This window comes from Leucopleurus acutus (assembly GCF_964270905.1).
Source record: "Leucopleurus acutus genome assembly, chromosome: 7".
Lineage (NCBI taxonomy): Eukaryota > Metazoa > Chordata > Mammalia > Artiodactyla > Delphinidae > Leucopleurus > Leucopleurus acutus.
Window position 1 is genome coordinate 78,690,944 of NC_139150.1, and position 22,196 is coordinate 78,713,139.

Here is a 22,196-nt window from a genome sequence, read left to right on the forward strand (position 1 = left end):
GAGTTGGACCACCATTGCCACAAACCAGTTTTAAAACATTATTAATCCCATAAAATTCCATTGAGCCCATTTGCAACCAATCCCAGTTTACACCCCCAGCCCCAGGAAACCAACTGTATAAAATTTGTTTTTTTTCTGTACAGTTCACGTAAACAGTCACACATGAGTTTGGTTTTTTGGTTTTGGTTTTGCACCTAGCTTCTAAACTTAAGTTGTAGCTTGTATCAGTGGTCTCTTTTATTTCTTTATCAGTGGTCTTTTTATTGCTGAATGGTATTTCAAAATATGTCTACACCACATTTCATCCATTATTTTGGGGCTATAATGAATAATATTATGAACATTGGCATATAAATCTTTGTGTAGATATAGTTTTTCTAGCAGCAGAATTGTTGGTTTGTACAGTAAGCTTGTGTTCAACTAAGAAAATGCCAAAATGTTTTCCAAAGTGGCTAGGCCATTTTACATACCCACCAGCATAAAGGTTTCAATTTCTCTATATTTTTGCCCACTCTTGGTATGCTCTTTGGATTATAGCCACTTGAGTGGATGTGCACTGGTATCTCATTTTGGTTTTAATTTTCATTACCTTAATAACAAAGAATATTTTTAACTTATCATATAGCCAGTCTTCCACAATAGAAGGTAAGCCTTTTAAGAAAAAGGACTGTAATTGTGTTTTTCTAGGAGGGTGGTTGTACAGAGAAGGCATAAAATAATCATTCAGTGATTAAATGCATTCATATAATATGTAGGAATTAAAGTGACTCATATAATGTTAAATTCTCTTAATATTGTGTTATGTTCAGTGAATTAAAAATGGCTCAGAAAATATGTGCAGGCTGATTATATAATTTGCAAAATACATATCTAAATTAAAATGTTAATGATTATCCCTAGACTGTATACTTAGTTGTCAGTTTGTTCTGACATTATGTGTAATTTATAAATTAAAATGCTTAAAAATCAATTTCTAACATTTACTCAGTTTGGGAATATCCATGAGGCGATCCAGCCTGTACGTGAACATTTATTGACAGGGAGCTCATCTTCTACTTAGCCACATCACAAATTCTGTTGAATTTCTTTACAGGGTACTAAAGTTGAACTCCTTGTAGATTCCTCTGTCTCTACCTACCCTCTAATAATACAGAATTCTGCATTTATACAAAGAGTCTTTCTGACTTTAGTTTCTATTTCTTCAAGTCCATCACTACCAGATTCTTCAGTTAGGGCTCAACTGACATGATTCCCTGATAGCTCACCATATACTTTTGCTAACTCAAAACTCATAAAAGAATTATGACATACAATAACCATATCTGGAAGATGATATACAGCAAAGTACTAATAATAAAACCACCATTTTGGGAATGTACTATATGCAATACACAGCGTCAAGTGTTTTGGGTATATATGTGATACATTTTACAATTGCTTGTATCCATCATTATTTCCATTTTACAAAGGAAAACACTGAAGTCTGGTGAAGCAAGACAATCACACGATATCTAATAGTAAGTGAAAGCATTTGGATTTTTATTCAAGTGTGTCTGATTCCAAAGCTCTTGTTTTCCTCTTAACCTGAACACTGGGCTTGTGTTCTACTCTTCGGAAACCTTATGATTTCAAGATACAGACCTCAGTTGGGCTAAGGTAGAATGGCCTCTTTTAAGATCAGGATCTTTTGTTGGATGATCAGATTCCCATTCTTAGCCCTGTATCAAAAATTTGCAAAGATAAAATGTGTTACTAACGAAATAGAGCAAGTGGGTTAGTGGCAGAACTCTAACGAATTTGATCCTTTCTCAATCTGGTCACTCTGGCATTTCTAACATTTAAGAGAATTAGTTCCTGCAGAAGCCAATAACAGAATTTTTTTGTTAAGAGATTGCCCTTACTCGAAGTGCACATTTGCTTATCTCAAAGATGTCCTGTTCAGAAGCTCAAATTCTCGGGCCTGACAAGGTCCAGGATACCCTGTGACTTCTCACCCTGAGACAGCTTGGCTGCCTCCTTCCCATTTGGGGATATTATTGCTTCTTTGCCAAGGAAGACAATGTGTCTTTCTTCCTGGCTCCAGGCAACGGTAGACACAACTTGGAAATACTAAATCTAAGCCTCTTCTGCTTCTTGTTATACCAAGGCCTCTCTCCTATCTGAGGGCTACTGCAGGGGGACACCACAAGTCAGGATCCTTCAAGCCTTTGCGAGCCTAAGGGCTCAGGGGTCTGTAACTCAAGGCTGCCTCTCCCACACTCTTGGGTTCCAGCTACATTCTGGTCTCTGGGCTTCCATTACTTTGAGGATATAAACGTGAACCTCCCAGTGACCAATCTCTAAGAAATCCTCAAAGACTCCCTGAAAGAGGCAAAATACAAGTGAGGGTTTTTCTTTTTTTCTTTCAAGGGGTGTTCAAGATTGCCTCAGATGAAAGTGCTCATGGAAAGAAAAGAGATTGTCCAGTCCTCTCTCGTTTGTTGTCAGTAACTGTTTCTTACAGTACTTGGACTGTGAGAGCTGGGAAAAGAGTGTATGTATTTTCATGTGGAACAAGAGTTTCCACATGGTAATCAGGTACTCAAAGAAGATAACTCTCTACTCAATGACCCAGCTGAAACTCCCAGGGAACCTGCCTTAATTTTGAGACCCTAAGAAATATTTAAACCAAATATTCTCAAAAATAATTGCCTTGAGCAGCTATAAATTTCTATAGGCTACGAATTTCATGTTTATCCTGCATATGGAAATCCACAAGGAAGCCAGTGCCTCTACTTTTCCAGGAAAAGCCTGATCTGGGACAGGCATTCACATCAGTGTCAGGAGCCATAATCTGGGCTGAAATCGGATTTCTAGATGGGCTTAGATTTACCACCTAGGAGGGACTTACAAATTGTCCAGCAAGAGTGGGCATCTCCTCTGCTATGGGCTTAGCTCTTGGGCTTCTCTTCACTTCTGTACAACTTTCTCTTCTAGGCTTTAGCATTATTCATTCACTACCATTTAATTTCCTATGCCTGTATCATCTGAGGAGAGAGAGAACACGTCTTTTATTTTCATTTTCTCTTCCCCAGAAATGCCATTGAACAGAAGTGCTCTTTCTTTCCTCCTACCAAGACATGATGAGAGGCCAGTCCTGGTCCCCTCTGCACACTAGATCCACAAGAGACCACAAGACTCACACTGTTTCAGTGTATGTGGCCATCGTCCTCTGTTTCAGTGTGTGTTACAGCTCAGCTCCGCCCTGAGACAGAAGCCTACTTCTCCTCCAGAGGTGTCTGCTTCTTCTCTCTCCTAGAATGGCTGCTTCCTACCCTTTCCCTTCTCTCTGCTTTGTCCTCTCCACCCTCTTTCTCCTCTGATCGTTAGTCATCGTAGTGGTTTCTACTGTCCCTCTTTTTTTTTTAAAGACACTGATTCCTGGGCATCTGTACCTGAACATTACTATTTTAATTCCTCATTAAACTGATACCTCTTCCCTTATTATCTCTTTATGTGCCTGGTGTCCCTGGAATAATGACAGAAGAAATCACTATCTCAAACCAGGACCCAGAGGACAAATGAGGAGAAGCCTCAGTTGATATACACCTAAATGAAATTCTTAGGTTAAATTTCAAGTAGGTAAACCTTAGCTTCTAGTACTATGACTGCAAAAGTGGGTGAGAGTATATTATACACTATTTATCACACAGCCTAAGTAGCAAGTTTTTCTGTTCCATTGCATCCTGTTAAGTTTGACCTTCTGCTACCTTCTCTTTTTTTGGTAGAAAATTATTCAGTATTTAACCTAGCCAGCAACTATAGTGACTTGCCCCAAGCCCTATAGCCTATGGGTAAGCAATGGTCCTGCGGAAAGACTGTTGTGAGAGCAAAGGGGGCTCCACACTTAATTCCTGAGTGACATTTTTACTGTGTTTATTGCAGCATCTTTTATGACACCCAGATTGATGTGAATAATTTACCTATCCATAGTCCCATTTGTAAATCATAGCCATACTCCCTGGTTCCCATATAATCCATACGTCTCTTTATTTGCTTTGTCAAACATTCCAGCATCCTCCTTTCCATAGCTCATTTTTAACCTATCTTCTGCTTATTAGCACTTTTGCATTCATGGTACTAATGCAAAATAGGAAGTAATTAAGATTCACCTTCAAGATGACCTTGATAAATTTCTGAAATATTTCTTCCTTAGGTAAAACTATATTATCCTTAGTAATTCACATGAAAACTCCAATATCCCAGGAAACGAGAGAAACCCAAGCTGAGAGTTTACTTGGTCCCTCAAGACACAGTAGCATCGCTGTTGGAATGATCGAGTGTGCTGAGCCCAGTGCAAAATGAGCCTCTTTGTGCTTAAGCACTTACCTTGCTTCCCATGGAAAACCACCTGCTTTTCTCCTTCTTGTACACCTCTCTCTGAATCTGAGATGGGGATGGTGACAGTGGTGCCAGCCATCTGAAGCAAGTCTTCTTGCTCTCTTTAAACTTTGGAGCTCAAAATAGCTGAGGATGTGTCGTAGGGAGAGGGAGTTTCCATCTGTACCCTTTGCTCAATGTCGTCCTTTTCCACATAGGTCTCATTTTGGGGGTGGAAGATGTGCAGCACACATGAGTAGGCGAAGTGCCCCTCAGAACACCAAGAACCACTCTTCTTGTGTATTCAATCCTGCCTCTAAGTTGTCTGTGTACTCTTTATCATTTGGACCTGCATATAGTACATTTGTAGGTAACTGCTCCCTTTAATGGTTGGACAGAGGAGAGGTACAGGTGTTACAGGAGATAAAAAGAAGAATCGTCTCCACAATTACAATGTTTTTGATCAGGCTACCTCCAGCAGATACAGTATGGGCATCATCTTGTAGTCAGGTTAGCTAAGAAGAAAAAAATGGGAAATGAATGAATCTTTATACACACACACACACACACACACAAACCACACAGATACTGAATATTTACAAACTATTAGGTACCATGCTAGAGACTTCTACATGTACACTTCAGCTTTGGTGAAAACCTGGTATTGGCAGGGAAGAGAAATGTTTCTTTCTTTTGTTCTTACCTTCTTTACTCCCAGACACCTCTGCTAGGAAACTCACCAGAGCATAGAGCCTTGTTGACCAGACACTGCTTCAGACTAGGTTGTAAATATGAGGGTTTCTCCATGAGAGCAGCCATCGCCTGTGGAACTCTTATGTGTGCTCCATTCTGTTCCCCTCCTAATACTTTCAACTCTCATCTGACAGTTATTCTTGCCTTCGACAGTTAACCTCTGTCTTTTCTGAATCCAGCAAACACCTCTGGCTCTCAGAGCTGCACAAGCTCCCCAGATTAAGTGTGTCTTTTCTCATCCTTCTTATTCTACCACCCCCCACCCCCCAGCAGAGTGATTCCTCATTTAAGACTGTTCTGACCCTTTGAGAAAATAGCCTCAAGATCTTGATATGATCTAAAACCAGAATAAAATCTATCTATCTATCTTTGTATCTACCTACTTATCTATAATTTATTTCCCATGATGCATAATTTTGGGTTTCATCATAATGGCTCCCACTCAAGAGAATTTCTATAGATATCTATGTTTGCTTCAGTCCAGTCTTTTAGAAGTTGAAGTGAAATTCTAGCCTCGCTTCAGGCAATAGCTTTCTGGGCTGAATTTTCCCCTTCTTCAGGCTTAGATAATTTCTCATCATACCCCCCACTTTCCACATTGTCCCAGGTGAGAAAGAAAATAAACCAACATAAAAGGCAGTAGCCATCACTCAGGTAGACAGCAAATGCATGGCACAATTACCTTATGAAAATTCTGGTGGACTTGAAGCTCCTACAGAGAGTCATTATTTGTAGGTTCTGTTTCCTCAGGTATAGTTGATCTCCTCTGCAAGGAAAATGATAAACTCAGCCTTTCTCCACTAAGTGAACTGAGTCTTCTATACTCCCTTCCTCCTCTTAGAAAGCTTATTTCAATCAGCCCAATCTCTGTCCAAGAGGGGATACCCCAAAACTCACCTCTACATCAGTAGGCGACTTCTCTGATATCCTCAATTTCCAGATGCTTCTTCATTCAAAAGTGTCTCACTGCAGCTGGCTTTTCAATGCAGGGCACACTGATCCTGTAGGTGGTCTGTTAATGATGCTCAGATATTCGGCTGAATACAGTCCTCTTGCAAACCTCTAAGACGTCATGGGTGTACAACTTCCAATATTCCTTTACTCCAGATGACTGCTGGGGTAGGAATATTGCCCAGGGTTCTGGAGCTTTCTTTATCTTGTCAATTACTCCCCAGAATTTTGCAGTCCCAGATTAAGTTTACCAAACCAATGGCCTCTCAACAATAATTTATTTTTCTCAAAGGAAATGCTCTCACACTCCCACTTTATATCACACCCTTAACTACATCTGTATTTGGACATGCATGAATATTTGGCTTTGGGAAAAGTTATCCTCCTGGTGAGAAATACCCTAAACCACTGTGTTCTCCTGCATGTCACTTCAGGAAACACCTGTTCAATCATTGAGATAGCTTCCTCAGTTACCAAACTGAGATGAGTGGCATAATTTTTTCACATAAAATTATAGTAGTATAAGAACTTATTTTAAATTGTACAAATATTATATAGAAAAGTTAAAAGACTGCATTATTCAAATACTATCAACTTCACAATTCTATTATATATATTATTCTTTTCTTGTCCTCTTCTTAAAAAGGGGGTGTTTATGTAGTTTTTAAGCAGCATGTGTGAAATTTTAGAGCCTTCATTTCTTCACTATATCATGTTTTCATATGTCATAATACATACAAAATTTGTATATGAATAATAATCTAAATTTCAATTTATTTGAATGAAAATATTTTTAATATGAAAAAGATTATAACATTTATGTTACATGTTATTTTCCCTCTCACTGTATCCTTTAGCTCAATTCTTACAAGTTAGAACATGCAATGAGAGTTTGAACATTTTAGTAATCCTTAAAATATCTTACCCACCACCCTTCCAAAGACGTACTAATTGTTTTTCCTACAATCAACAGAGTATAGGTATAACTATGCCCTTTGAGCAGTGGAGTGAGGAGAAAAGTTAGTAAGGTTCCAAAGTAAGACTGATAAAAATTATTTCGCAACTTCACAGTCTAAGATTCAAAAATTCTCTAAAGTATGGCAGGTGCCTATTTATTCTTCCTTGAACTGTCTACATGCCAATTCCCCTTGTTCCTTTATTTTACAAAATCAACAATTCTCAGACTCATACCTAAATGACAGTTTGGAAATACAATTCTCTGTTTTCCTCATATCCTACCTTTGATCTAAAGAAGAAAGCAAAACTTGAAAAACAATTTTTTCAAAAATAAAAATTATCTTCTCTTATGGAAACCACTGGGCAACTTTACAACTTTATTTCAGAAAATATTTGAAAATAATCAAACACATTTCTAAAAGTAAATATGTAATATTTTCCAGTATATATGTGTGTGTGTGTGTGTGTGTGTGTGTATCCCATGTTTACAGTATGTGAAGATTCAAACATATGTAGACAATGTCTGACATAATGTTACAGAGAGCCAACCTTCTTGACGTCTTACAATGAGGCACTTTCTTCTGATCTCTAGAGTAGAGGATATTGATCAGATTAAGCTTGGCTCAATAGCAAAGCCACCACATCACAAGACTAAATTAATTTTAATAACCCTCTCCTCAACTTCTCAGCCTTCTAAATCTATCAGACAATCATGTTTGCATTTTAGGAATTAGAGTCTTCAAGAAAACACTGAATAAAGCTTTCAAAAGTGATGTTTCACTTAAACTTTATGAGTCACATATGCATAGGCAACACTGCTTTTGTTCCTTAAAAATTAACAGACATAGAAGATTTAGGAGAAATAGGAAGAAAAATAGAGAAGGAGAAAATAGACTTTGTCATTTCCCAATTAAAAACAGACTGATGTGAAGCAGTGGCACCAGGAAAAAGAATGAACTAAGTTATGGTATCTTTCACTTACATAATTACTGTTAATGTATTTATATAGTTATATCTAAAATTCCTCCAAGTGACACCATTTGTTCAGATAAAGCAGTATGAAGTGCTAGGGATAGATAGCTAGACAGACACATCAGTGTTGATGCTGAATGGAAGATGATGACTAGAAATATGGATAAGAACCCTTGAACTAATATTTGAAAACTGAATTTCAAAGAGGAGAGATGAGTTGAAATCTGACTGGTTATATTCAAATCTCTGCTTCTGAATATTGGTCTTGTGATTTGTACTTGGCTCACTCCTGTCTATTTATGGGAGATACAGTAAATAAGAATAAAGTACTCTTTTAAAGTTTATTTCTAAATTTTGAAATTCCTTATAATTTAGCACAGACATTGTTTTGAGGGAAACTTCAGCAAGTTAAAAACGGCAAATCTTATGATATTGCATTTTCTAGTAAGTGAACTCAAGTCACTTGTGGAACAAGGGCCATATATGTGAAAATAAAGAGAGAAGGGAAAAAATAAATGAAAGAAGGAAAGAAAAGGAGAAAAAAAGAAAATGAGGTTTCTTCTTTAGATTATTTTCATCATAGATTAAGGTAATGTGCCCAGGATTTTTAATTTCATAGAACTGTAAAAAAAAATTTTCTTCCCTCTTCTTATCACCCACTTCTTTGCATAAAGGCTTTATAAAAAATACATTACTGTCAGTATCTTCTTCCTTTTTTTCAAATCACCAATAATTCTTTGTAATTACCTATGTTCATCTTATGTATGATTTCTCTGGTTATCCACAAATGAGTTTACAGGCTGTATATAATTCACTGTTTCCTCATTTCATTCATATCAATTTTCTATTATTTTTGTTACTACCACTCTCTTCCTTGTACAAAAAGAAATAACTATATGACTTTTAAGACATTTTTATCTTTCAAGAAAGAAGGACTTACCAATTTGCTCTTATTGGTAAATGTAATGATTATAATTCTTCTCTTCAGTTGAAACTTACTTTTTAAATTAAAAAGAAAAAAGTAACCCAACTGCTTGGAAAAATGGTAATTTAGACTTACTAATCAGCAATAACAATTGACTGGTCAGAAATGTACCTGTGTCATTACTAGAGAAATCAAACTGTGTGTGTTGTAGTCACCCCACAGGAGTACGATAGATTCCCAAATTGGTTTAGATACTGATATTGATGATGTCACACACACACCAAGAAGACAAGAAAATATTTTCTCCCAGGTATTTCCAAATATGGTTTGAGAGAGAAGGAGGGGTGACTGGTTTAGTGTGTTATGGTGATTGGGGGTACAGGGAGGTAAAGCTTCTAGGATGAGTTTGGGAGTTCTTAACTTCTCATTGGTGTCATGGGAGGGAACATTCAGTCTTTCTTATCAGATTGTCCAAATAGAAGAGGAAAGGGGAGGGGTGGAGCTTGAAAGCTGTCAGCAGTCAAAAGTCAAAAATAGAATCAGAATCTTTATTACAAGTGATTAAAAAAAACATACGGGGGCTTCCCTGGTGGCACAGTGGTTAAGAATCCACCTGCCAATGCAGGGGACACAGGTTCGAGCCCTGGTCTGGGAAGATCCCACATGCTGCAGAGCCACTAAGCCCATGTGCCTGCCATAACTACTGAGCCTGTGTTCTAAAGCCCACAAGCCACAACTACTGAAGCCCACATGCCTAGAGCTGGTGCTCTGCAACAAGAGAAGCCACTGTGATGAGAAGCCTGTACACCACAACGAAGAGTAGCCCCCGCTCACTGCAACTAGAGAAAGCCCGCATGCAGCAAAGAAGACCCAACACAGCCAAAAATAAATAAATAAATTTATTTTTTAAAAAAAGAGTCCACATGCCGCAACTAAGAAGTCCACGTGCCCCAACTACAATCCCTCATGCCACAACTAAGACCTGGTGCAGCCAAAAAAAAAAAAAAAACTAAGGAGACTTCTGGAATGCAACAAACTATAGAAACTTATGAATACATAAAGTAAATTAGCTTTGGGTTCATCAGTTGCATGTGATTGATTACATCTTGCCTCTTAAATGTTTCATAATTTTCTCTTTTTTGTATATTTAAGATATGGATGTGAAGGTGATTAAACTGCTCTGGAATCTCTACTCCATTAACTTTCAGGGCTCATTAACTCATCTGGCTGGTTGGAGAGTTATCTTTTTACTCACGTATCATCCTATGATCAATGAGAATAAAATATGCAGAGGGAAAAATTTAGCTGAAATATAAGCAATACTAAAATATAAATTATGTCTGCTTAAAAAGGGCTCCCCTTATTCTAGATAATAATTTTGTAAAGGTTAGAGGTCACATTAATCAATGGGTTAACAAATATTCGTAAATTAAAAGTTCTGGGAGAATCGGTTACAATTTGAAAGGGGAAAAAACTTAGATTCTTAACTCATAGGAACACTGACAGTGATTTCAGATTTATCATGAATATAATACATTTTTAATGCTCTAAAGCTGAGAATATTCAGCAAACATCTACAGAAAATATGACTCTCCAGGTTAGAAATCAGCATAATGGAAGATGGACAGACTTGACAACATAAAAACATTTTTTACTCTACTAGCAGCACTGGTAATAACAATGATAAGAGTAATAACTCCTCTGAGGCAATCATAATGAAAAGAAAATAGCAAATTGGAAAAATGTGTAAAATTAACATCTTATCTATAGAGCTTAAATGTTATAATAAGAAGACTTCAGTAGCTAATTAGACAAAGAAAAATTATAAACAGACAATTTTAAATGAAGAAAACAAAAACAGAAGATGATCTTAACACAGAAAATAGACATAAAAAGGGGGGGGGGAGAAAACACTGGGATAGCAGTTTTTAACTACAGTAATTAGAGCATAATTATATAATACTCTATCCAGACCAGTGTAAAGCAAGATAGACACTCCCGTGTGTTGCTATTAGAAGCATGTGGGCTCCAATCAAGATGACAGAATAGAAAAATGTGGAGCTTACCTCGTCCCACAAATATATCAAAAATACACCTACATGTGGAAAAAACTCTCACAAAATGCCTACTGAACGCTGGCAGAAGACCTCAGACACCCAAAATTGCAGGAGAGATTTCCATGTAACCAGGTAGGATGAAAGAAATAAAAGTGGGGGAATCAGGACAGGACCAGTGCCCCTGGGAGAGAGCTGTGTAAGAGGAAAGGTTCCCACACCCTATGAAGCCCCTTCACCTGTAGGGAGATCAGTTGGGGCAGAAAGGAAGCTTCAGAGGCTCAGAGGAGAGCACATAGCCAGTTTATGGCAGGCAGAATAGAGAGAGACCTGCATAGATGGTCTGTGCCGTAGCCCTGCTTTCCCCAGCCTGAGACGTGTGTCCACTGGTGCACACAGGAGCTGAGTGCTGAAACTTGGGCTTCAGAGGACAGATCCAGGGAGAGGACTGGGGTTGGCTGCATGAAGACAGCCTGAAGGGACTGGAGTGTGGTATGGCTGCAACCAGGGGGGCACACAGAAGCTCAGGTCCACCATGGAACTGAAGTGCCATTGTTAAAAGAGTTTGGGAAGGGAGGGGCAGGGCCCACCAAGCAGCCTCTCTCTCTAAGCACTCTCAGCCAGCGCAGCACCACCTCTATGAGCTCTGGGAGTGCGCAAGTGCCAGGGGGTTGCCCACACATGGAGGTGGGGATGAAAACTGAGCCCTTTCCCCATGGCTATGTGATCCGTGGGTTTATACCACCACTGCCAGTTTTGTAAACGCAGTGCCTGCAAGACATCTGAGTGGACTACGGGTACTCCTGTGGCTGGGACAGGTCTGGCCTTAGCAGCTGTGGATTTTATGGGTGTGTGAACTTGGAGGCTGGGCCAGGGCCTGGGATGATTCCATAGTAATGAAAACACAACCATACAAAAATCTATGGGATGCAGCAAAAGCAATTCTTAGAGGGAAGTTCATAGTGATACAGGCATTCCTTAAAAAACATGAAAAATCTCAAATAAACAACCTAACCTACCACCTAAAAGAATTAGAAAAAGAAGAACAAACAAAACCCAAAGTCAGCAGAAGGAAGGAAACAATAAAGATCAGAGGAAATAAATAAAATAGAGATTAAAAAACAATAGAAAAAAAATCAATGAAACCAATATCTTGTTCTTTGAAAGGGTAACCATATTGACAAGCCTCTGGCCAGGCCCACCAAGAAGAGAGAGGATCCAAGTAAACAAAATTAGAAATGAATAAGAAGAAATAACAAATGATACTGCAGAAATGCAAAGAAAAAAAAAAAAAAAACCCAGGAGAATTCTATGAACAATTAGATGCCAACAAATTCGACAACCTAGAAGAAATGGACAAGTTTCTAGAAACATACAGCTCACCAAAATTGAATCAGGAAGAAATAGGTAATTTGAACAGACCAATCACTAGAAGTGAAATAGAATCTGTAATAAAGAAACTCCCTACAAACAAAAGTCCAGCACCAGATGGCTACACAGGTGAATTCTACTGAACACACAAAGGACATAAACGAATCCTTCTCAAACACTTCAAAAACCTGAAGAGGAGGGAACACTCCCAAAGACATTCTATGAAGCCAATTCTATGTACAGACCAATATCTTTGATGGATATAGATGCAAAAATTCTCAACAAAATATTAGCAAACTGAATCCAAAAACACATAAAAAAAGATCATACACCATGACCAAGTTGGATTCATCCCAGGGGAACAAGGAGAGTCAACATACACAACATACACAAATCAACTAATATGATACACCACATCAACAAAAGACAAAAAAACACATATTATCTTAACAAATACAGAAAAAGCATTTGATAAAATTCAACATCCATTCATGATAAAAACTCTTAGCAAAGTGGGTATAGAGGGAACATATCTCAACATAATAAAAGCCATTTATGACAAACCCACAGCCAATATAACACTCAATGGTGAAAAGCTGAAAGCCTTCCTGCTAAAATCTGGAACAAGACAAAGATGCCCACTCTCACCACTTTATTGGAACTCTTAGCCACAGCAATCAGACAAGAAAAAGAAATAAAAGGTATCCAAACTGAAGGGGTAGAGGTAAAGTTGTCATTATATGTGGATGACATGATACTATATATAGAAAACCCTAAAGACACCACACAAAAGGTACTAAAACTGATGAACAAATTCAGCAAGGTAGCAGGATGCAAGATTAAAATACAGAAATCAGTTGCATTTTTTTACACTGACAATGAAATATCAGAAAGTGAATGTAAAAAAAATCCCTTTTAAAATTGCAGCCAAAATAAATAAAAGAAAATACTTAGGAATAAACCTGACCAAGGAGGTAAAAGATTTATATGCTGAGAACTATAAAACATTAATAAAGGAAACTGAAGATGATTCAAAGAAATGGAAAGATACCCCATGCTCTTGGATTGGAAGAATTAATATTGTTAAAATGGCCATACTACCCAAAGCAAACTACAGATTTAATGTGATCCCTATCAAATTACCCAGGATGTTTTCACAGAACTAGAACAAATAATCCTAAAATTTATATGGAATCATAAAAGACACAGCATTGCCAAAGCAATCCTGAGGAAAAAGTTGGACAATCACATGTAAATTAATGAAGTTAAAACACACCCTCCCTCATGCCAGAAATAAACTCAAAATGGCTTAAAGACTTAAATATAAGACATGATACCATAAAACTCCTTGAAGAGTATATAGGCAAAACATTCTCTGACATAAATTGTGCCAATGTTTTCTTAGGTCAGGCTCCCAAGGCAATAGTATAAAAACAAAAATAAACAAATGGGACCTAATCAAACTTACAAGATTTTGTACAGCAAAGGAAACTATAAACAATACAAAATGACAACCTATGGACTGGGAGAAAATATTTGCAAATAATGCAAATAACCAGGGCTTAATTTCCAAAATATATAAAGAGCTCATACAACTCAATAAAAAAAAAAAGGGCAGAAAACTTAAATAGCCATTTCTCCAAAGAAGACATACAAATGGCCAATAGGCACATGAAAAGATGCTCATCATCACTAATTATTAGAAAAATGCAAATCAAAACTATAATGAGGTACCACCTCACACTGATCAGAATGGCCATGATTAAAAAATCTACAAATAATATATGCTGGAGAGGGTGTGGAGAAAAGGGAACTCTCCTATACTGTTGGTGGGAATATAAATTGCTACAGCCACTATGGAAAACAGTATGGAGGTTCCTCAAAAAACTAAAAATAGAGTTACCATACGATCCAGCAATCCCACTCCTGGGCATATATCTGGAAAAAACTATAATTTGAAAAGATACATGCACCCCTATGTTCACAGCAGCACTGTTTACAATAGTCAAGACATGGAAGCAATGTAAATGTCCATCAACAAATAAATGGATACAGAAGATGTGCCATATATATATAGTGAAATATTACTCAGCAATAAAAAAGAATGAAATAATGCCATTTGTAGCAACATGGATGGACCTAGAGATTATCATACTAAGTGAAGTAAGTCAGAAAGAGAAAGACAAATACCATATGATATACATATATGTGGAATCTAAAATATGACACAAATGAACTTATTCATCAAACAGAAACAGACTCAAAAACACAGATAACAGACTTGTGGTTGCCAAAGGGGAGGTGGGGTGGGGAAGGGATGGATTGGGAGTTTGGGATTAGTAGATGCAAACTATTATGTATAGGATGGATAAACAGCAACATATAGCACAGCAAACTATATTCAGTATCCTGTGATAAACAATAAGGGAAAAGAATATGAAAAAGAATGATTATGCATAACTGAATCACTTTGCTCTACAGCAGAAACTAACACAACACATAAATCAACTATACTTCAATAAAAATAAATTTTTAAAAAAGAAAAAAAGATACATGAACCTCAATGTTAATAGCAGCATTGTTTACAGTTGCCAAGATATGGAAGCAACCTAAGAGTCCATCAACAGATGAATGAATAAAGAAGACATGGTGTGTGTGTGTGTGTGTATGTGTGTGTGTGTGTGTGTGTGTGTGTATATATATATATGTATGTATGTACACAACGGAATACTACTTAGCCATAAAAAAGAATGAAATTTTACCATTTGTAACAACATGGATGGACTTGGAGGGCATTATTCTAAGTGAAAAAAGTCAGAGAAATACTTATATGTGGAATCTAAAAAATACAACAAACTAGTGAATATAACAAAAGAGAAGCTGACTCACAGATATAGAGAACAAACTAGTGACTACCAGTGGAGAGAGGGAAGGGGGAGGGGCAATATAGGGGTAGGCAATTAAGAGGTACAAACTATTATATATAAAATGGCTAAGCTACAAGGATACAATGTACAAAAGAGGGAATATGGCCAATATTTTCTAATGACTACAAATGGAATATAAAACCTTTCAAAATTGTGAATTACTACAGTGTACACCTGTAAAATACAATACTGTACATCAATTATATTTCAATTTTAAAAAGTCCCTGACTTCATGGAAAACAAACAAAAAGAAGCATGAACAGGGATACTCGGATAAGCAATTTAATCAAACTATATCAGAGCCTCAAAATATACATTCATTAAGTCTCAGTAACTCAATTTTTGGTACTTTCTTAGGGTTAAATAAAACATAAATCTAGAATAAAATAACTTTATGGACAAATATTCAAGTTATTTATAATAATATTTTATTATTGAAGAATTGCATAACATCCAGTATTGGATAATAAATACTCAAAGTTTTTTAAAAACTCAAAGTTTTTTAATACCTATCATGTATCCATTGTATGTACTGTAATACATGTATTAAAATACTCCTTTTAAATCAGGTAATAACCTGAAAATTCTTATGGTACGTTTTTTAAATGAGGCAAAGTAAACATTTGAACATTAAAGATAACCACTAGAATGCGAGCTCCACAAAGGAGGGAGGATTTTGTTTTTGCTGCTGTCATTGTAGATTACTGCTATATCCCTACCACATAAAACACAGCCTTGTGACAAAGCTGGTATTCAACAAATATTTATTTAATTAATTACAAAGATGTTTTGTATTGCTTTGGCATATATAAATAGACCAAAATATTAACTATAATTATGAATATGTGATGAGATTATGGGCATTTTTTCCTCCATAATTGCATTTCAAGAATTTTTAAAACTGACGTGCAAATATAAAATCACTTTCGAAAATACTGATGTTTTATTATAATATCAATATATATTTTGTTATAAAAAATAAAATAAAATTCCTACCACATAATTTCAATTATTGTTATTACGATAAGGCATTGTTTTTAAATCTCATTCATGGACATACATAATCAAGTATTAAACATAGATCATGCCATTTTTACCTTCTAGAATAGTTATTACTCTTTAGATAGCACCTGTCCTAGTGTCTGCATTGTATTCATAACCATCATTGTTAATGGATGTTGAATAGTTCTTTGAATGAATTGTTATTGCTTAACTCATCTTCACTGTTGAGTGTGATGGTTAAGTTTATGTGTCAGTTTGATTGAACCATGCAGTGCCCAGATACTTGGTCAAATATTATTCTGGGTATTTCTGTGAGTGTGTTTTTGGATGAAACTAACATTTAAATTGGTAGACTGGGTAAAGCAGATCACCTCTCCAATGTAGGTAGGCCTCATCCAATCAGCTGAAAACCTGAATAGAACAAAAAGGCTGACCTTCCCTAGAATAAGCGAATTTCCAGCCTGACTGCCTTTAAACTGGGACATTGGCTCCTCCTGGGTCTCACACCTGCTGGCCTATGGACCAGAACTACACCATCAGCTCTCCAAGTTCTCAGGCTTGAATCCCCAACACACGCACACACACACACAGACACACACACACACAGACACACACACACACACACACACACACTCTCTCTCTCTCTCTCTCTCTCTTCGAAGATTTATTTATACCCAGCAAAAACATCATTCATGGTGATGGAGAACTAAAGATATTCTCAGACTAAGGTAATAAAATGGAGATGCTATCACCATCATGCCTACCTAAAAGAAAGGCTAAAGGAAACAATAAAAGAAGTAAACTTGGGACATTAGGAAAAACGTAACTTGGTAAACATAATACGAATAAATAGAAGAGGCATGCGTCTGCCTCTTGAGTTTTTAAAATTGGTTTGCTGGTTGAAATTAAAAGTATAATGCCATCTGATGTGATTTTAAATGTATGTAGAGAGAAAATTTAAGACAATTATATTGTAAATGGGGAACATAAAGAGAAGTAAGATTTCTACTCTTCACTTAAACTGGTTAAGTGACAACCCTAGTAGACTGTGATAAGCTATGTATATGTATAATATAATACCTAAAGAAATCAATAAAAATGCTATATATAGTGATATGCTCAAAAACACTATAGAGGGCTTCCCCGGTGGCGCAGTCGTTGAGAGTCTGCCTGCTGATGCAGGGTACATGGATTTGTGCCCCGGTCTGGGAAGATCCCACATGCCGCGGAGCGGCTGGGCCCATGAGCCATGGCCGCTGGGCCTGCGCGTCCGGAGCCTGTGCTCCACAACGGGAGAGGCCACAACAGTGAGAGACCCGTGTACCGCAAAAAAAAAAAAACCCAAAAAACAAAAACACTATAGATAAATCAAATAGAGTTCTAAATTTGTTCCAGAAACCTACAGGAAAGCAGAAGGAAGAAAAACTGGGAAGTGAAAAACAGATAACAAAACAAAAAGTAAAATGGCATGCTTAAGCCATAAAGTATCAATAATTATATCAAATATAAATTTTCTAGATACAGAAAAAAAAAGAGATTAGCAGAGTGGATTACAACACATGACCCAATTATATGCTGTCTATCATAAACTCACTTCAAATGTAACAATATAAGCAGGCTGAAAATAAAAAATAGAAAAAACATACCATGCAAATATTAATCAAAAAAGCCAAAGGCGTGTCTATAGACAAATATGATTTAAAAGCAAAGAATATTACCAGAGACACAGCGGGACATCATATAATGACTGAAAAGGGACAATCTACCAATAAGACATAGACTCCTAAGCATGCATATATCAAATAATACTATGTCAAACTCTATGAAACAGAACTAAAAGAACGAAAAAGAAATATAGATAAATTCCCAAATCTAGCTGGAGAATTCAACACACTTCTCTTAACAACTGATGTAACAACTAGAGAGTAAATCTGCAAGGATATATCAATATTACAGAAGAAAAACACCACCATCAAGCAACAGATCAACTGACATTTAAGGAACACTTCACACAACAGAACACATGCATTCTTTCAAGTGCCCATGGTATATATATAAAGATATACCATATGATGGGACATAAAACGTACCTCAGCAAGTTTAAAATAATTGAAAGTATATAGAGTATGTTATTTTACCACAACAGAATCAAACTAGAAATCATTGAAAGACAACAACATAATCTCCAAACACTTGGAAACTAAAAAACACACTTCTAAATAATCCAGGTGTCAAAGAGGAAGTCTCAAGAAAATAAAAATTCTACTGAACTGAATGAAAATGAATATAAAACATATCAAAATTTGTGAGACGTAACTGTAGTAGTGCCGAGAGTAACATTTTTATGTAATTACAGACGTTACCAAAGAGCGAACAACTTATATTAAATCTTAGCTCCCACGTCAATAACAAAGAAGAGTAAAATAAAACCAAAGCAAAAAGAAAATAAGTATTAAACATAAGGATGGAAAGCAACAAAATTGAAAATAACAGCAATAAATAAAAATCAATAAAACAAAGACCTGGTACTTTGAAGAGATCAGTAAAATCAATAAAACTTTAGCAAGAATGACAAATAGAAAAGATAGAAAATTCAAATTACTAATATCAGAAATTAAGTAGAGGATATCACTACAGACCCTGAAGATACCAAAAGGATGATCAGGAAATGCTACAAACCACCTCTATACACATACATATTACAACCTAGATGAAACGAGCCACTTCCTCAAAAACACAGGCTATCACAACTCACCTGATATAAAACAGATAATTTGAATAGCTCTATAATTATCTAAGACATTTAATTTACAATTATCCAAAGAAATCTCACCCCAAATAAATCTCCAATTCCAAAGTTCTCACTGGAGAATTCTACCGAACACTTAAGAAATAATGAACAGTAATACACTATAAGATCCTTTGACAGAGACTTCAATTATTCTTTTTTACTCCACAATACTTAGCACAGTGTCTGGTATGATATATACAATATTTATAAATAAACTAATAAATGAAACACAATACTATACATATTGAAAATTTTTGTCTACTTAATTTCTATGTTAATTTGTCTTTAGTTATGCATAATTTCTTACTGTTGAAAAGTATTTCAAAAACTTTTCTCTGCTTTTTGATAGATCCCTTGTCTTTGTTTTCTTTCAAAAAAATAAAAGAAAGAATGAATCAACTGTACCAATACTTATTAAATAGCCATACTTTGTCCTTGATTTAGAATATTCTTTTGCCTCAATTAATATTTTTCAATACTATTTGATTTAACATGCTTTAACATGAGGCACAGGAAATGCAAGATTATTAAGACAGGGTCCTCCTTTCCCTTTTTCAGAGTCTTAAAATGTAATATAAGAAAGAACTGAATATAACATTAGGTTTCAGAGACAGAAATTTCACTTTCAGACAGATTAATTTTCATCCATATGGAAATTCTCTTCAGAATTAGGAACTATATCAGTTATCTATTGCTGCTATAACAAATTACCACAAACTTATTGTCTTAAAACCCTGTATTTCTTATCTTATAGTTTTGGACATCAAAATCCAAAATCAGCCTTACTGAGCTAAAGTCAAGGTCTTGGCAAGGATTGGCTCCTTCTGGAGAGTGAGAAGAGAATCTGTTTCTGTAACTTTTTCAGCTTCTAGAAGTCATCTGGAGCATTCCTTGGCTCATGGTCCCTGCTTTTTGCTTCTGTTATCACGTCTCCTACTATTACTCACTCTGATCCTTCTGCCTCCCTCTTATGAGAACCCTTGTGATTACAACGGGCCCACCTATATAATCCAGGATACTCTTCCCACCTCAAGATCCTTAACCTAATCACATCTGCAAAGTCCCTTTTGCCCTATCAAGTAACATATTCACAGATTCTGAGAATTAGGACATGGACATCTCTGGAGCCATTATCCAGCCTACTACAGCTATGGGATATTGTGTTTGGGGACAGGTAGGGTTTGAGATAAAGATTTGAGAGTTATTAACTTGGTCTGAGAGTTAATATTTTACATGCAAATAAAATCTTCAGAATAAAATACTAAAGAAAACAGAAGGAGGAAAGGGCATTGGAAAGACTACAGTTAGTGGAAAGAAGATGAGGAGCTGGCATTAAGGAAAGTGGAGCCTGAAGCCTGATGCTATTCAGTTGAGTTTTGTGAAATGATTTGATCAACTTTGCCAGGCAATGAGAGATTAAGAAGAGAGAGCTGGTTAAATCTTACTGAATTTAGCCTAAGAAGCTCTGTTTCAAAGCATTGTTGCAGGGATGGGAATCAGACTGATGAACAAGTTATAAAGTGGAGAGTGTGAATTCTGACATGATCTTGAATTATAGTGAATGACAGCTCTTTTAGTTGTTAGTTGTGTAATTAACGATAACTGCTCTGAATCTCACATTTATCACATTTAAAATAGAAATAATGATACCATTCTTGCAGGATTGTTGTGGGAATTAAAAGTGATAATAATTATGAAAGTGTTTAGTACATCGCCATCAAGTAGAGGCTTGCCACTAGAAAGACTGCCATTATAGATTTAAAACAAGAAAAGATTCAGTTTTATTCTCTGACATAGAAAAATTACAAATGGCAGGTTCAGAGACAGGAATGTTTTAGCAAACATGGAAACCATTAACAGAGGGAATGACACAGGAGAGTATATTATTAAAATAAATTCAGCAGAAAATCTGGTTTGGGCTTGTGGTAGATATCATTGAAGCCACGCATTTTGTATAGAGAGGTCAAGACCTTGAGTATGGCTAAGATTACTACTGGGAGAACTTATCAGAAGTCCTAGTAAAACATTCTCCTGCTTCTAGAGGAACTGAATGATGGACTGTTGACTTATGTGATTTTTAATTGAAGAAAATATCTTAGGATAGAATTGTTTAACTTCCTGGTACTGACTATGAATATTAAGATTTATGAAAATAAGAATTAAAGGAACATTAAGTTTGAGGGTCCATGTGGATCATCAGTAGAGATGACAATGTATACTGGATGTAAAAGGAAAGAAGGAAGCATGTAAATCATAGAAGGGTCATACTTATTAAAGATCTATTCTGTACTAAGCACTCTGCTAGTTTTAGGAATATACCATTTAATCCTCAAAACAAATCTTTGAATTAGACATTATTACTCCCATTTATTGCACACACAGTTAAGAGGCTAAAACATATATCCAAAGCCACAAGGCTAAATGACAGAACCAAAATTTATATGGTTTGCACAAATTCCACGTTTCCACTCACATCCTCAATCAAGTGCTAAAACCATGTAGAAAATTGGAACTGTAAACAAAGGAGAATTTTCTTTGATCTAGGACCTGGGGATTTCATAAACAATTGTAGATAGACTAGAAGTGAAAATGTGGGTTTTCATTACTTAAAATCAGAAGGCATCTCAGTTATCCAAAAGATACTTGGCCTTTGTAATGATGATTATTTTTAATTGCTTGAATTATAGTTATTTAACTATTGTTTTCTAATACTCAAGAACATTTCCTTGGGAGACAAAGATCCCTCACAGCCTGTGCTGGGTTTGTCGGCTCGTGAGGGAATATCTTTCCCTGTTCCAGACTTGGTTTATACTACTTTGTTCTGCGTAAGCATGTGCATCTATGACCCTCAGGCATGACCCCGCCTTTCTGTATTTCAGATCTTATGGGGGAGGAGTATCCTTCTACGGCAGCTCCAGGGGAGGTGTGTGCAACTCCAAGACCCCAGTTGGCTGCAGAGCAGAGATCTGTCCATGGATGGGGGGCCAAGGAATGCAAATGGCTGAATCCTGTGCACTCTTTCTCTCCTCTTGCTGTAAATAAATGCTGTACCACTTGCGCCCAGTATGCATGTTTTCTATTCTCAGCAACCTCTGATCACCTTCCCTGGGTTGCATTCATCTACGTTTTAACCA

General features: G+C 36.4%; 1 protein-coding gene across 2 annotated transcripts in view; it reads right to left on the bottom strand.

Moving 5' to 3' along the window:
* Positions 1-22,196, bottom strand: part of LOC309963985 (uncharacterized protein) — a 389,311-nt gene that overhangs the window by 334,440 nt on the left and 32,675 nt on the right. Inside the window, exons 1-2 of one of the 2 annotated variants that reach the window (XM_082842581.1) lie at positions 5,795-5,880; positions 4,369-4,874 (exon numbers count right to left, since the gene is read on the bottom strand). The exons of the other annotated variant lie outside the window; for it this stretch is intronic. The gene's annotated coding sequence lies outside the window, so the exon portion shown is untranslated. Of the gene's footprint in view, positions 1-4,368; positions 4,875-5,794; positions 5,881-22,196 lie in introns of those variants that run through there. 2 annotated transcript variants of the gene reach the window in all.